Source organism: Taeniopygia guttata, chromosome 2, assembly GCF_048771995.1.
Source record: "Taeniopygia guttata chromosome 2, bTaeGut7.mat, whole genome shotgun sequence".
NCBI classification, from domain to species: domain Eukaryota; kingdom Metazoa; phylum Chordata; class Aves; order Passeriformes; family Estrildidae; genus Taeniopygia; species Taeniopygia guttata.
This window is the reverse complement of record NC_133026.1, coordinates 108,054,465-108,067,773: the sequence shown is the minus strand read 5'-3', so window position 1 is coordinate 108,067,773 and position 13,309 is coordinate 108,054,465. Positions and strand designations below refer to the sequence as shown.

Here is a 13,309-nt window from a genome sequence, read left to right as displayed (position 1 = left end):
TGACAAAGCTATAGATAATGTGGACTTTAAGCACTGCTGCAATTGAAAGCCATTTAGAGCTGGAATAGATTCTGATTTAACTCCAGAGCAGACATGGTGGGGCCCTCAGTTGTGGTTTCTGAACCATTGCCATGGTGCTCAGACCTTATCAGTGAGAGATGGAAGGGGGAAAAAAGAGGGGTGGGGGGAAGCAAATAAATACAACTGACCTTGGCTAAGCTGAACATATTGGCTTGACAGATTTCTGAACACTGTTCTAAACACTTGGTTTTATCCCAGCACGGCTGCCCTCTCAGAGCCCTTTGTACAAAATTGGTGGTCATTCAATTAGAAACATTTCCAGACATTGACTCAGAAATGTTGGCATTGAATATATCTAAACAAATGGAGTGGCTGCATGAAAGGCGAGAGGATGATGGTTTTCTTCTGCTAGCATACTTTGTGATGTGATAATGAGGTGCTCTTTTTGTAATAGGCCATAGTATTGTGTAGGTATGAGGATTTCACACACCAGCAAATTTCAAAGAACTGTTTTCAGTATTCCAGGAAATTAAGTGATAGAACAAGGCTTTATACTCAGTGTGCATTCTCTGCTCCCACACTGTACACCTCTAATGCAATTTACCAGTGAATTAAGCATAAGATGTGATTTATCCCACCAACCTAATATTTCATGTTAGTCAGTGGGGTGACTGCTTTTATGGCTTAGCTTTATAATGCCATTATAGTTTAGCACACTCTTGCCTTACCAGTATGCTTAAGGGGGTCTGTCTTTGATATGTGCATGTAGCTCTTAATAACTTCAAATTCTTCCTTGATGCAAGCTCCCTGTAGTCAATAGAGCTAAAGCAGGGTTCTTTGCACCTTCTGACTAAGCTTTTTCTGTCAGATTTTATGGAAACAAAATGGTGCCAATGTGACATAAATCTACACAACCCCTGCTCACAGCATATATTGGTGGAGAAGGAGGGATGGATTAGTTCCTCTCTATTTCAGGATGCCATATTTTAAAGCACAGGTTTTATCTTTTAGGTTATTGTATGCTATCTAAATTAAATTATATTTTATGACATAAGCAGTCCTTGTACTGGTTTGTGATCTCCATATAACTAGAAATTCATTGAGGAAAAGCCCAATTAAATTAACACAAAAGAGAACGAACATTCAGTACTCATGACCAACTCTCATTCTAGACAAAGGGAGTCTTTAGGTTTGAGTTTTATAGGGATGTTGGGATGTTTTGTTTGTTTGTTTGTTATTCTTGGGTTTTGTTGTTGTTTTTATTTCTTTTTTTAAATTTTTTTTTTTACTTTCTACCCTACAGAATCACAGATTACCTGTATTGCACTTATCTTTTCCTGCAAATAGCACCACACTAATGGGAAGGTGTGGAACTGGGTCTTTTTCTTTTTCCTGTTTACAAATCTGCTTAAAGTTAACTTCACAACCATTACAGGCTGCACCTAGACTGTCAGTAATTTTTTCTGATCTCTCATGCACTATGACATTTTACGTCGTTAGGTAAAGGTAATATATTTTGTAGAGTACTGTAATATTATTGTGGTACAAAGCATGACTGCAGCACAGTGTTGACATTCAAGAAAGATGGAAAGTTTCCAAACAGTCTATTATCACGTCATTTTTTTAATCATTAAAAAAGTGCAGTCCTATCTCCTTTTACATGTGTTATGGCTTACTTCGTTAAAGCTATCTATAGCATAGTGGAGCTATATAGTGGATGAAAAATAACTGTTAGTTATGAATTTCCCCCAGATCAGAATGTATCTGCAAGCATTTCAAAATGCCAGTTTCAAGGTAATATTTTGCTACCAAAGCTAAAGGACTAAAGCATTCACTTACAGAGTCTGATATGAAAATATAGAAGAGAAGGTTGCTGTTTATAAAATCATTATTTATGTTACTTCAACTGCAAACAAATTACTGGGTCCTGGGGTTTGTGAGGAAGAAAAGCTCTACAATTTGCAAAATGTTTTCTCCAATTTAGATACAGCTGTAAAGAGATCAAGGTCTCGGTTAGACTAATATTCTAATGCCTTATTAAGAATTAAAGTGTTGACAGTTTGATCCTTGTGGAAAAAAAAATTGCAGATAAATATCTGAAGGGATTTATTTATATATTTCATCCTTCTTGTCCTTTAAGTTAGAATTGGTTATGACAATATCTCCTACTGAATAAAAAAATTCTTATTGTATTTGTCAGTTTTTAGTTATTTTTAATTTTTTTTTTTTAATTTGTAGGAGGGAAAATTTTAAATTTGAACCCATGGAATAGATAATATGAAAATTCACAGCACTCTTTTATGTGATCAGGTAACACAGTGAAAATAAATTATTATCAAAATGTAAAAATAATGCTTTTAAGGAACTTTTAAATTAAAAATATAAAGCAAAACTGCTGATAGGAAGAAAAAACAATATAAGTGAGGAAACAAGAAGTAAAATCTCAAGTGCAAAATGGAGAGAAAAGGGGGAAGAATAAAAGTTTTTGTAAAGAGTGCAAAAACAAGAACAAAAATGAAAGGGAGCACAATTAAACATTGGGATACAAGAAAAGAGAAGCTACAAGAAGTGGGTGAGGTTTTATTTTATGCTTTGTACAGTATGCAGGAAAACTGCAATAGAGAGACAAATATACTGGATACTGGTCTGCTATTTCCAAATACTTACCAGTGAGAAATCAGGAATGAGGGAATGGCTTTTTACATCTCACTCTTCCCACAAAACTGGTCAGCATGGTTAAAATTGGTGTAGGAAATCTGTACAGTGCAAAGTAAAAAGAGGATTAGATATAAAAAGTATTGAAGTGTGCTACAAAGACTCTGAAAAGTCAATGTTTTTCATTTGCTGAAGGCTCCAGAGCAGGATGTAGCTCTCTAGATGGGGTCTCAGAGCAGAGGGGCAGAATTCCCTGCTTCAATCTGCTGGCCATGTTGGTTTTGATGCAGCCCAGACCACATTTGCCCTTTTTGTCTTCAAGCCCACGTTGCCTGGTCATGTCCAGCTTCTCATCCACCAGCACCTCCAAGTCCTTCTCAGCCAGTTTGTTCTGAACCTGCTCATCCCCCAGCCTTTACTGATACCGAGGGTGGCCTTGACCAGGTGCAAGACAGTACACTTGGCCTTATTTAAATGTCATGACATTGCCATGGGCCCACTTCTCAAGTTTGTCCAGATCACTCTGGATGGCTTTTGGCCCTTCAGGTGTGTCAACTTAGCTTGGTGTCATCTCCAAATTTGTTGAGGGTGCACTCAAACTTGTATGCCATTAATGAAGATATTAAATATCACTGATCCCAATAAAGACCCGTGAGGGACACCACCTGTTACTGATGTTCACTGGGACTCTAGGCCATTGATCACTCCCCTCTGGATCGTCCAAACAGTTTATTATCTACCTAACAGTCCACTTATCAAATACATCTCTCTCTAATTTACAGAGAAAGATGATGTGGAAAATCATGTAAAAAGATTTACAGAAGTCCAGAAATTCCAGATAAAGGACTTTGTCCACTGATGTAGCCACTCCATCATAGAAGACCATGACAGAGTGACTACATCAGTGAACAAATGTGTGTCCAGTGAACCTGGACAATGGTCACAAGCAAGACTGAAGAGAACACTGAAGGGAATTAAATACCAAAAGTCATGAGCAAAGGAAAACCAGCTAATAAAAAATAATAGGAGCACTACCACTTTTCATTTACAGAAATTCACATGGACCTCAGAATAATAACTTGTCAGTCGAGAGAATTTTTGTGTTTTCCTTAAAGGATAAACTCATCTGAATCCATAAAATAGAAGCCTTGAAAAGCTGTATTGTCTCTTTCTTTTCTCCCCATTTTACTGTATATTTTATTTTAAGAAATAGCTGTGGGGCTTTTAAATATACATATGAGCTGCACAACATAACTTCAAATGGCCTCTGAAATCAGCAAGGAGTTTTAGACTGTGTTGTAATTTTCTTTTATTTTTCTCGTTTTCCAGATTCACTGGATTTAACAAGAGACTTAAATACCAGTATAGTATAACAAGGCAGCATGGATGACAGTCTCTAAATCTCAGGCAGTCTTCCTGTATGAACAATGTAATCTTAAAAAAAAAATACTTCAATTAAATCCTTCAACTAGATAAAATACTCCTCTATATTCCTTTGTCAAAATAATATCTTGGCTTTCCATATATATTCTTCAATAAGAATCAGTCTTATGTTGCTCCAGAGAGTACTGGAGGGATGGAAAATTACCCCTAATATGGAGGAAAAATATTTTACACTAGATGAATGAAGAAGAGCACGCTTCATTTTTTGAACACTGAACACATTCCACTGCTTTGCATCCCTGCAGGTGTTTCACAGCAGCTTCTGATCCCAAGGCTGTAATCCCCAAATTGCTATATCTCTGCTCCTCCAGAGCTACAAGACTGACATTTGTTTGTGAAGACCACATGCTATTCAAGACATGTCACCACTGGGAGGAACACAGGGCCATTGTACCTGCTTTCAAGCATCTCCTTTACTGGTAGTGATTTGGAAAGCTGGGCATGTAAAATCATGGTTGTATATCTAGAGATGCTAGTTCTGTCAGGGTGAATATTAGCCTCCCTGCCTGCTGATTGAAACTGGGATGTAGAAATACAGATCAGCGGTGCAGGCAACTTGGAGCTGGGTGGGGAAACCAGAGAAATCTAAAATATTCTAATTCCAGCTCAATTCATTGGGGATTTCAAATATACCTAAGGTGCTGACCAGAAGCACCAGGTGCTGATTTGTGACCTTAGATTTCTTGCACAGCCCAATTGTCGCATCACAGTTTTGGGGTCATGTTCTATTTCCCCCGCTGACCCCATACCAGCACAGGTATTTTCTTGCTGTGACCTCAGCATCAGTTTCGTTTTATTAAACCTATTTAGTCTAAAATCAGAGACTGCCCATGAAATTACAAATCACCTTATAATGATATTAGTTTCAGTGACATTTTACCTGAGACAGGATTTGACTTTAAGAGGATTGCAGGATGATCAGGAGAAAATATCATCCCTCCCAGATTAGCTTTGTTTTATGAATGCTAAAACTGCTGGACTGTGGCATTTGAAAAGCCAGGCACAGTCAACAATTAGATATCTTATTTTGTGTATCCACCCTGATCTCCTACATGGTTTCAAACATTGCTGAGTGATCAGTGTGCAGACCAAAACTGGTAAAATTAACTGGCTTATTTCTAGTTTATATTTGTAAAGGTAATGAACTTCAGATTTTCAGGTGAATATGTTTGAATAGTAGTGATATATCTCCTGGGTAGTGGGAAATTGGAATTGCTGTTCTATAAATTGTTCTTCTGGATCTGTATTTCAGTGCACAAATGTCAGATACACCCACTTACATACAGGGGTAAATAGTCTGGAATACATTTATTTTTTTTAAGTTTTTTTTCTCTAGTCATTGTTAAACTAACTAAAGCTGGTTAAATTGGTCTATAGCATCTTCAGAATCTAAAATCATTGTGATATTTAATTAGTATTTGTCAAGGTACGTGACTAGATTTCCAAACTGAGGTGCAAGCAAACTACCTATTTATGTGCTTTCGTGAGCTACTTCATGAACTGCTCTTGCTACTTCATAACTACTGAATTGGTAGTAATTCAGTTTGGGTATGTGAACATATGTCAGAAATTGTCCAATATAAGTACATTATTTTGCTTAAAATTCTGAATAACATGCAAAGAAGATTTGGTACATCTAGGCATGTAGATTTGGTACATCTAGCCATGTACCAATATATCATTTGGCTGTGATATATCTTGATGTCAGTTGCTATGGGATAGGTTTAAAAATCACATAATGTGGAAACTCTTGTAGAGGAAAATTGCTTTATGTTTCTCCCCTGAAAGAAACTTTCCATATATACAGTTGTAGAGTAAAACAGATTGAAAAATATGTTCATAACAATTACAAAAAAAAGTGAAAAACATGGTTTGGAAATAAATTATTGGCATTTATTTATTATAAGTAATATGAACCAAAAAAAAATGAAAGAGATGGTTATTTTGCATGTCATCAAAAAATGAAATCTACTATATACACAATGTTCCAACCATAACTGGAGATTTTATAAGAAGGATGAAACAAGGGAAGACAAAAAACAGCATAAATAGAGATACAAAAAGCATTTGCAGGCATTACTGGGGAAGAGTGGGCAATGTGTTCGTATAAGTTTAGCTTTCAGAAGGCTGAAACTTCTTCCAGGATCATCTCACCCTGTGAGTATGCCCAGAGTAAAATTTTGACAGTGTAGAATTGTAGATAAATTGATGCTTAAGTAAAGTATGATCTTCTCAGTTTGAAATGAAAAAGAAATAAATGTAATTATTCTTATATTTTATTCTGGCATTCTTATTTTTACAAGAATACTATGGACAAAAAAAAAAGGCTTTCTGAGAAGTCTTTATAATTAATCTATAGCAAACAATATTTGACCTTGAAGAATTGGGGTATGTGGGGAATGTGGTGTGAATTTTTCTTTGTCATAGATTATAATAACCTTCTCAAAGTCTTGGGATCCCACTGATTATTTTTTTTTCCCCTAAACCCCCTAGGTGCCAAGACTTACTGCTTGAAAAGCAGTGGTGGATATAAATGTCAAACAACAGTAACCAAAAAACAAGAGGATTTTTTTCTTATGTATATTCATTATGTCAAGCAGTCAACTGCTTAATGTAGAAAAATACTTTTTAAGTTAACTTTGTTGATAATTTAAGTGGATGTTGAACTACGCCAAATAGGCTGCGTAAATTCTTGAGAATGCTTAAGAAAAATTTACTATCCCGGTAAGAGAATTTTCTTTTTAATTATCATTATTTGGATACTAAACACTTCCACAATTTAAAATGTATTCTTTTAAGTAAGACCACCTGGACATTAAGTCTGTTAAGCCTTCATAGCTGATGCTCACTGCATGCCCAAGGCAGGGATGGTGGGTTTTTGGGTATGATTTTTTTTCCATATCTAAGTCATAAGCTGCTTTCAAGAGACTAGGTGGTGGGCAGGAAATATAATAATATGCACTTGCAGTCCAAAAGGCCAACCACATCCTGGGCTACATCAAAAGAGGAGTGACCAGCAGGTCAAGGGAGGTGATTCTCCTGCTCTACTCTGCCCTTGTGAGACCCCACCTGGAATATTGTGTCCAGATCTGGGGTCCTCAGCATAAAAGAAATGTGGACCTCTTGGAGCAGGTCTAGAGAATGGCCATGAAGATGACGAGAGGATGGAACATTTCCTACAGTGACAAGTTGAGGGTGTTGGGGTTCTTCAGCCTGGAGAAGATATTATGAGCTTCCAATACTTAGATGGTGTTGCAGTCAGGTAGAAAAATTGCAAAAGAGAGGCCTCATAAAATCAGGCCTTCTCTGTTAGATGGCCTGTCATTTTTTCTAAGTGCAGCTAGCACTTTGCAAGTTCCCATTTGAAAACAATCCTGGTATGAATTGTTTGTTAACATAATAAGTCTATTCCTCAGTAAAAACAGCTAGCACCTGCATAAAAATTAAATCTATCCCATGAGAATCAGTGAAGAAAACATGTAAACTATTTAAGAATAGAGAGATTTGATGGACAAGTAAAATACCTTTTACTAGTCAATAGAGTAATTGGCAAGGAAGTTATTAATCTATTAAAGTTGCACATAGGGCCAGTGAAAACTGTATAAAAATGAGTTGTGTGAATAAATAGGAGGTTTTCTGGATGAAGAAAATGGAGTCTTGCCTGATTCATTCTGATGGATTGCACTTATAAAAAACAGGAAGGGCAAATTTTAACATGGGTGAGTAGTGATTAGGGCAAGGAAAAATGGTATTAAAATAAAAGAGGAGGGATTTGCCAACTGCATACAAAGTCCTAATTACATGTACTGATCAATATAAATCCAACAGTACACTAGAAAAATTTTGCAGTGATTTTTCTTTAAATTCTAAAATTAATATTTGCTACCTGAGGATTGCAATCAAAATCCACAACCTTTTATAAAATATAGTGCATTCAACTGCAGTATGTATAGAATACAATTGGAGAAAATCATGACATGGATATGGAAACTTCTATTTATTTGGCTTAGTTGAATGTAATTTTTAAATTTGTTTCAGAATAATTTTATTCATGTTTATTTCTGAAATGAAAAATGATATTGCAAAACAGAATTTCCAAAAACCTCAAATTTTACATACAACAGGATCACACTTCCAAATGTGAACACTGGATATTATAGCTATTTCTTTGCAGTGCAGCTCCTTGGCACAAATGAGAATTTGTCACTGGTGCTATTTACTGAATCATTATAACTTTTGTTGTGAAACAGAGGTAAAAACTTTTTCTGCCTCATCTGTTCTGTGACGGGTAATATAAATGGTACTACTCTGACCTTTTTAGTATTCTGTAATTTGATTCGCTTGCCATTCCTATCTTCTTCTGTTTGTGACCTCAGCAACCTGTGACTGGAATGGACACTCAGTCAAAACACAGAATACTGAAAAGGTCACAGAAGTAGAATTTACTACATCTGCTTCTCAGGACACACTGAGCAATAAAGTAGTGGTACCTGGTTCTGATAATTTATTTCCAAGAGAGCTGAAAGAGAGGTAATCTAGTGTCCTTGTGATAACAGCTCTGACAGGAAAAGTTCTGCCTGCACCTATATGCATGCTCTCATGGTGATTAGCAATCTAGCCAGGACACACACTGCCTTAATTTCTTTCTATTTAAAATGGCAGTAAATTCAATAAAGCGTATTTTCAAAATTTACTGGCCTTTAAATTATTTTTCTTCTTCAGTTCAGTTGAGAAGATAAGTAAATGAGGTGGGAACTTTGCAGTCTATTAAAGAGAGTTTATCAGGATGGAAAAAATCATTGTGCAGCTAATGTAAAATGTTCAAAGTGCACAAAACATTGCTGAAAAAGTTTTTGAGTCTCATGTACTCACGTTTGCAGTGCCTTGTCTTTTAATATCTTGTGTTTTGTAATTATATTCAAAATGTATTTCTTTGAAGGAATACATAACTAATGGTCTCTTACAGTGTTTTCCCATGTAAGTATGAATGATTTCTTCTCTTAAGCGTAATCCTCCTTCCTCAAAATCCATAGTGTTTACTAAATTAAGGTGTTCAGCTCTCCAGAACTGCAAGCAGGAAAAAATTAAGCCTGAGAAAGCTGCCTAATGAATGAACTGTTACTAAGTCGATATTTGAGTCAAAGATTCTCCATTTTTGTATGGTAAACCCATAGACACTATAGCACTGTTTTATTAGGCTGGAAAAATATGATAGTTTATTAGTTTTGAATATGCAGGCTGTGTATTATGTATTCTGGATATTTTGATTTTAGAAATAAAACAGTAAGTGCAGCTGTCAACTGGATATACATTTAAGTTAGTCAGCTGTGTTGTGGTCAATAAGAACTCAATACTCTAAAATATTAGCTACATATGGACGTAAAATTGATTGGAAAAACAATAAAGAGGTGATATGAATGGTTTTTTTAATGAGTAGATCATTTGAAGTGTTTCTCAGTGCAAAGGTCCAGACTGTGCCTTAAGAGTAAGTAAGGCATAAGTGCATCCCTGGGCTGTGTCTATAGCAGCTGGCAGCAATTCTTTGCTTTCTGCAAGGTGTGTACCAGTCCTCATTCACTGGTCATACGGATATACTGGAACACCACTAACCTCCCAGTAAACAGTAACCTCCCAGTCCCTGCATTCCTTTCCAAGTATGTGGAAGGAGAATTTCCATTGAGGTCTCATTGCCACACTTGGAAGGATGTGACCAGGAAACCCATTTAATTAAAGAGCATGCAGGACTTGGAGGGGTAAATTCTGAGCAGAAGTAAGAGCTACCTTGATCCTACAACTTTATTATTTGATGATTAAAAACAGCTTTGAAAATGTGCCAAAATTCAGATAATTTGGAAGGTAGTAGGAGTCTTCCCATTCACTTCAGCAATATTGAAGCGGGTATCAGGGGGATGACAGTTGCTTTCTTTTCACAAGACTGCTAGGCATATCAATTGCAACTGAAGGAAAACTTACTTGACAGGGCATATGTGACCCTATTACTGTCTCCCAAAATACCAAGTATGGCAGCCTATTGACTCTGTTTTCAACCTGTCATACACAGAGAATATAATGGCTGTTTCTCTATTTTAGTTTTTTGTTAAATTGATTATTTATTAGCTTGAAGTCACATATGTTATTTTAAAAGCTATGAAGAATCCTTATTTAATATACTAACCTAATGGATTGTATGCAAATAGAAGCACCTATAAAAATTATTTCTGAATATATGTACATAAAGGGAAGGGATTATGACTATATCTAGCTGGTAATGTTCAATTAGCTTTTTTTAAGATGATACTTTTTTCCATGAATTGCAATCCATCTGTTCCTCTGACAGTCAATCTTTTCCAAAGACCTTTTGAATTTAGGGTTAAATCCCAATATAATTTAACAGAGGTGTCAAGCAAATTGCAAGATTAGTAAAAATTGGTATTGAAATAAGAAAGTAGGATCCTCATTGACAGAGAACACAACATCTGTCCCTGCAAGGCTGGCTCACCATGCACCAATCAACTGGTAAGCATATAGCTTAGAAAGAGACAAAGCATATCACAGGAGAATGCTTTGGGGAATCTGAGAAACATATATAATTTCTATATGAGAGGATCTTAGCCCTTCCATAGTTTGGGGGGCATAATGTACAGCATTCATTAAGAAAAAAATTTCCTTAGTTTAACTATACAAGTAAAAATCTTTTTACTTCCTATGCTGTGTCTGACTTTTTTTTTTTTTTTTGATGCCAGAATAAAAAAATAATATACCAAAAATAACCATCATTGTTTTCTTCTCATCCCATTTCAACAGATGTCAGCTGTTAGTCACTGTGTCACAGCAAGGATACTGAGCTATATCAACTTTTGGTCGAGTCTAAGTTTTGTATGTTATTTTCTTTTGTATCTGAAACAAAGAGGTTAAATCCCTATGTTTCTGTTACCATTTCTTTGCCACCTTTGCAAAAAACATGGAAAAACAAACCCAGTTAACTTCCTGACCTAAAGAAAACCCCCTATGATTTTTAACTGTTGCTCTCCGCTCCTATTCAGAGCAGGAATAGAAGAGGATTTTGACCCTTTATAGTAAATATATACAATAAAGTCAAATTAATATGTTGAAGTGCTAAGAAAGTGAATAGTTCTTGGACATTGGAACAGGATTATTTATGCTGTGTAGATGTTGTAAAATCCCTTGTATGGCTCTGTCTCGGACCAGCTAACACTGAGAATGGCTGGGAAATGGTAAGAAAAAGAGAATTTAATAGTATAGACAGAGTCCACCCATGCCCAGCTGTCTTCAGTGTCAGGAAATGATGCCAAATATGTTTAATTTACCACTCTAGTCACAGCCTAAGTCCTGGACTAAAAATAAATGCATTCACTGAATATTTTAATCATGCAGCAATTTTTACTTACTACCTCCAATTACCTTCATGCTACAAAACCTTCTATCTCAAACTCAGGCTCATCATTTTCTAAAAGAGACAGAAAACAATATCAAACAGCCTCACAGGTGTTGGTGATGCTGAGAATCTACTCCAGACCTCTTATTCAGGAAGGTATATAAAGCAGCTAGGAATATCTGCTTGTGAGTAGAAAGGACTTTGGTATGCTGATGGGAGCAGCCCTGAGGTAAAAGACTTGAGGCTGTTGGTTGATAAGAAGCTTGACATGAGCCAGAAATGTGTGCTGGCAGCCCAGAAAGCCAGTTGTGTCCTGGGCTGCATCCAAAGTGTGGCCAGAGGGTCGAAAGAGGTGATTTTCATCTTCTACTCTGCTCCCAGTAACACACTAAAGTGCTGTCTACTGAAGTTGTGTTGCTTTCCAGACTAGGTATGCATTTTTATGGAAGGGAATGGCAGCTAACAAACTGGTCTGAGAAAAAGTTTCTTTCTTTTGTGTTGTTCACTGGAGTACATTCGTATTCCAGTCTGGCTATAACATCTACCTGTGGGATACAACCACTGATGTCTTTTGATGACAAAAACCTCTGATTTGTTGAAAAGAATAATTTTTCTGTTTTCCTTTAAAAATTAATTTTGTTCACTAGTTATTATTATATATCAAACCAATGTTTGGAAAAGGATTGAAATCTTTAGAGTAAACTTAATGAAAAATACTATTCTGTAACTGTAGTGGGCAATGGTGGAGCATATGTGATCTTTCTGTAGAAAACAGATTAAAAATATTAACCTTTATGTCTTTCAATTACGTAATTTTTCAATCAAAATAATTTATTATACTAGTTCTGTATCAACAGATTTTTTTTTATGCTAAAATTTTGTTTTTCCAGGGTTGAAGTTCTTCATTACAATATGTGGAAGCAAAGCAGTCCATATGTTCTAAAGGTGAAACAGACAAATGGAAATCTGTGATGTAACCTGTTAATATTTTCAACACAACAAGCAACCTGTCTTGTGCAAAGATGTTCTAAGACTTCCTCAGCAGTTTTGTGCATGATTTTGAGGATGTAACACAAGAAGGAAAGCTAATCCTATGGTAGAAAAAGGCGCAAAAATTAATCTTGAGCAGGCATACAGGAGATTAATACCAGATATGGCAAATGGACTTTTCTGTGGTAAAAAAAAATAGATAAAACAAGTGTCTGCAAGCTGGAAGAAATCAGCTGGAGCTGTGTTTCATCAGGATACATAGCAAAAAAATGTGGATAAAACTTGCCATTTGCTTTAAGACACAGGTTGATGATGTTTTTTAAGACTACAATCAGAGTTCAAAACACCAGTTTTATTATTAATAGATCTGTAATGTTATTTTTGGATTTCTCTGTCAGTTCATATCTTGTAATGAAGGGCAGGAAAGTGTTACTCTTTCTATTATAATATTATTTTTAATTGGAAAAAAAAATCAGGCAAAAATAGAAAGCTATTATGAAACAAATCTTATACATGGACTGCTCTTAATGTCCTTATATCATAACAGAAACATTCTTATTTACTTCTGTGAAGGCAAACTCAGATGAAAGGTGGATTTGCAATAGCTGGAGGTTAAAGACAACCTTTTCAAACCAGAATGTCTAAATGCAGGCACCAAAATACCTACAGAAAGTTACAGCAGTGGCCAGCATTACTTAGTTGACATTTAAGTTTGAATATTTTCCTCTATGTGGCTTGTTCATACTGACACCACTGATCTGAAACATAGCTGAAAAATCTTGATTTTTTGTCATTTCATAGGAG

General features: G+C 35.8%; 1 long non-coding RNA gene across 2 annotated transcripts in view; it reads right to left on the bottom strand.

The window, feature by feature from the left end:
- The window catches only part of LOC115493865 (uncharacterized), a 49,357-nt gene that overhangs the window by 15,236 nt on the left and 20,812 nt on the right, over positions 1–13,309 (bottom strand). For both annotated transcript variants that reach the window (XR_004367074.3, XR_003958840.4), the window contains exon 3: positions 2,689–2,777. This is a non-coding gene — a long non-coding RNA (uncharacterized lncRNA). The remainder of the gene's footprint in view (positions 1–2,688; positions 2,778–13,309) is intronic.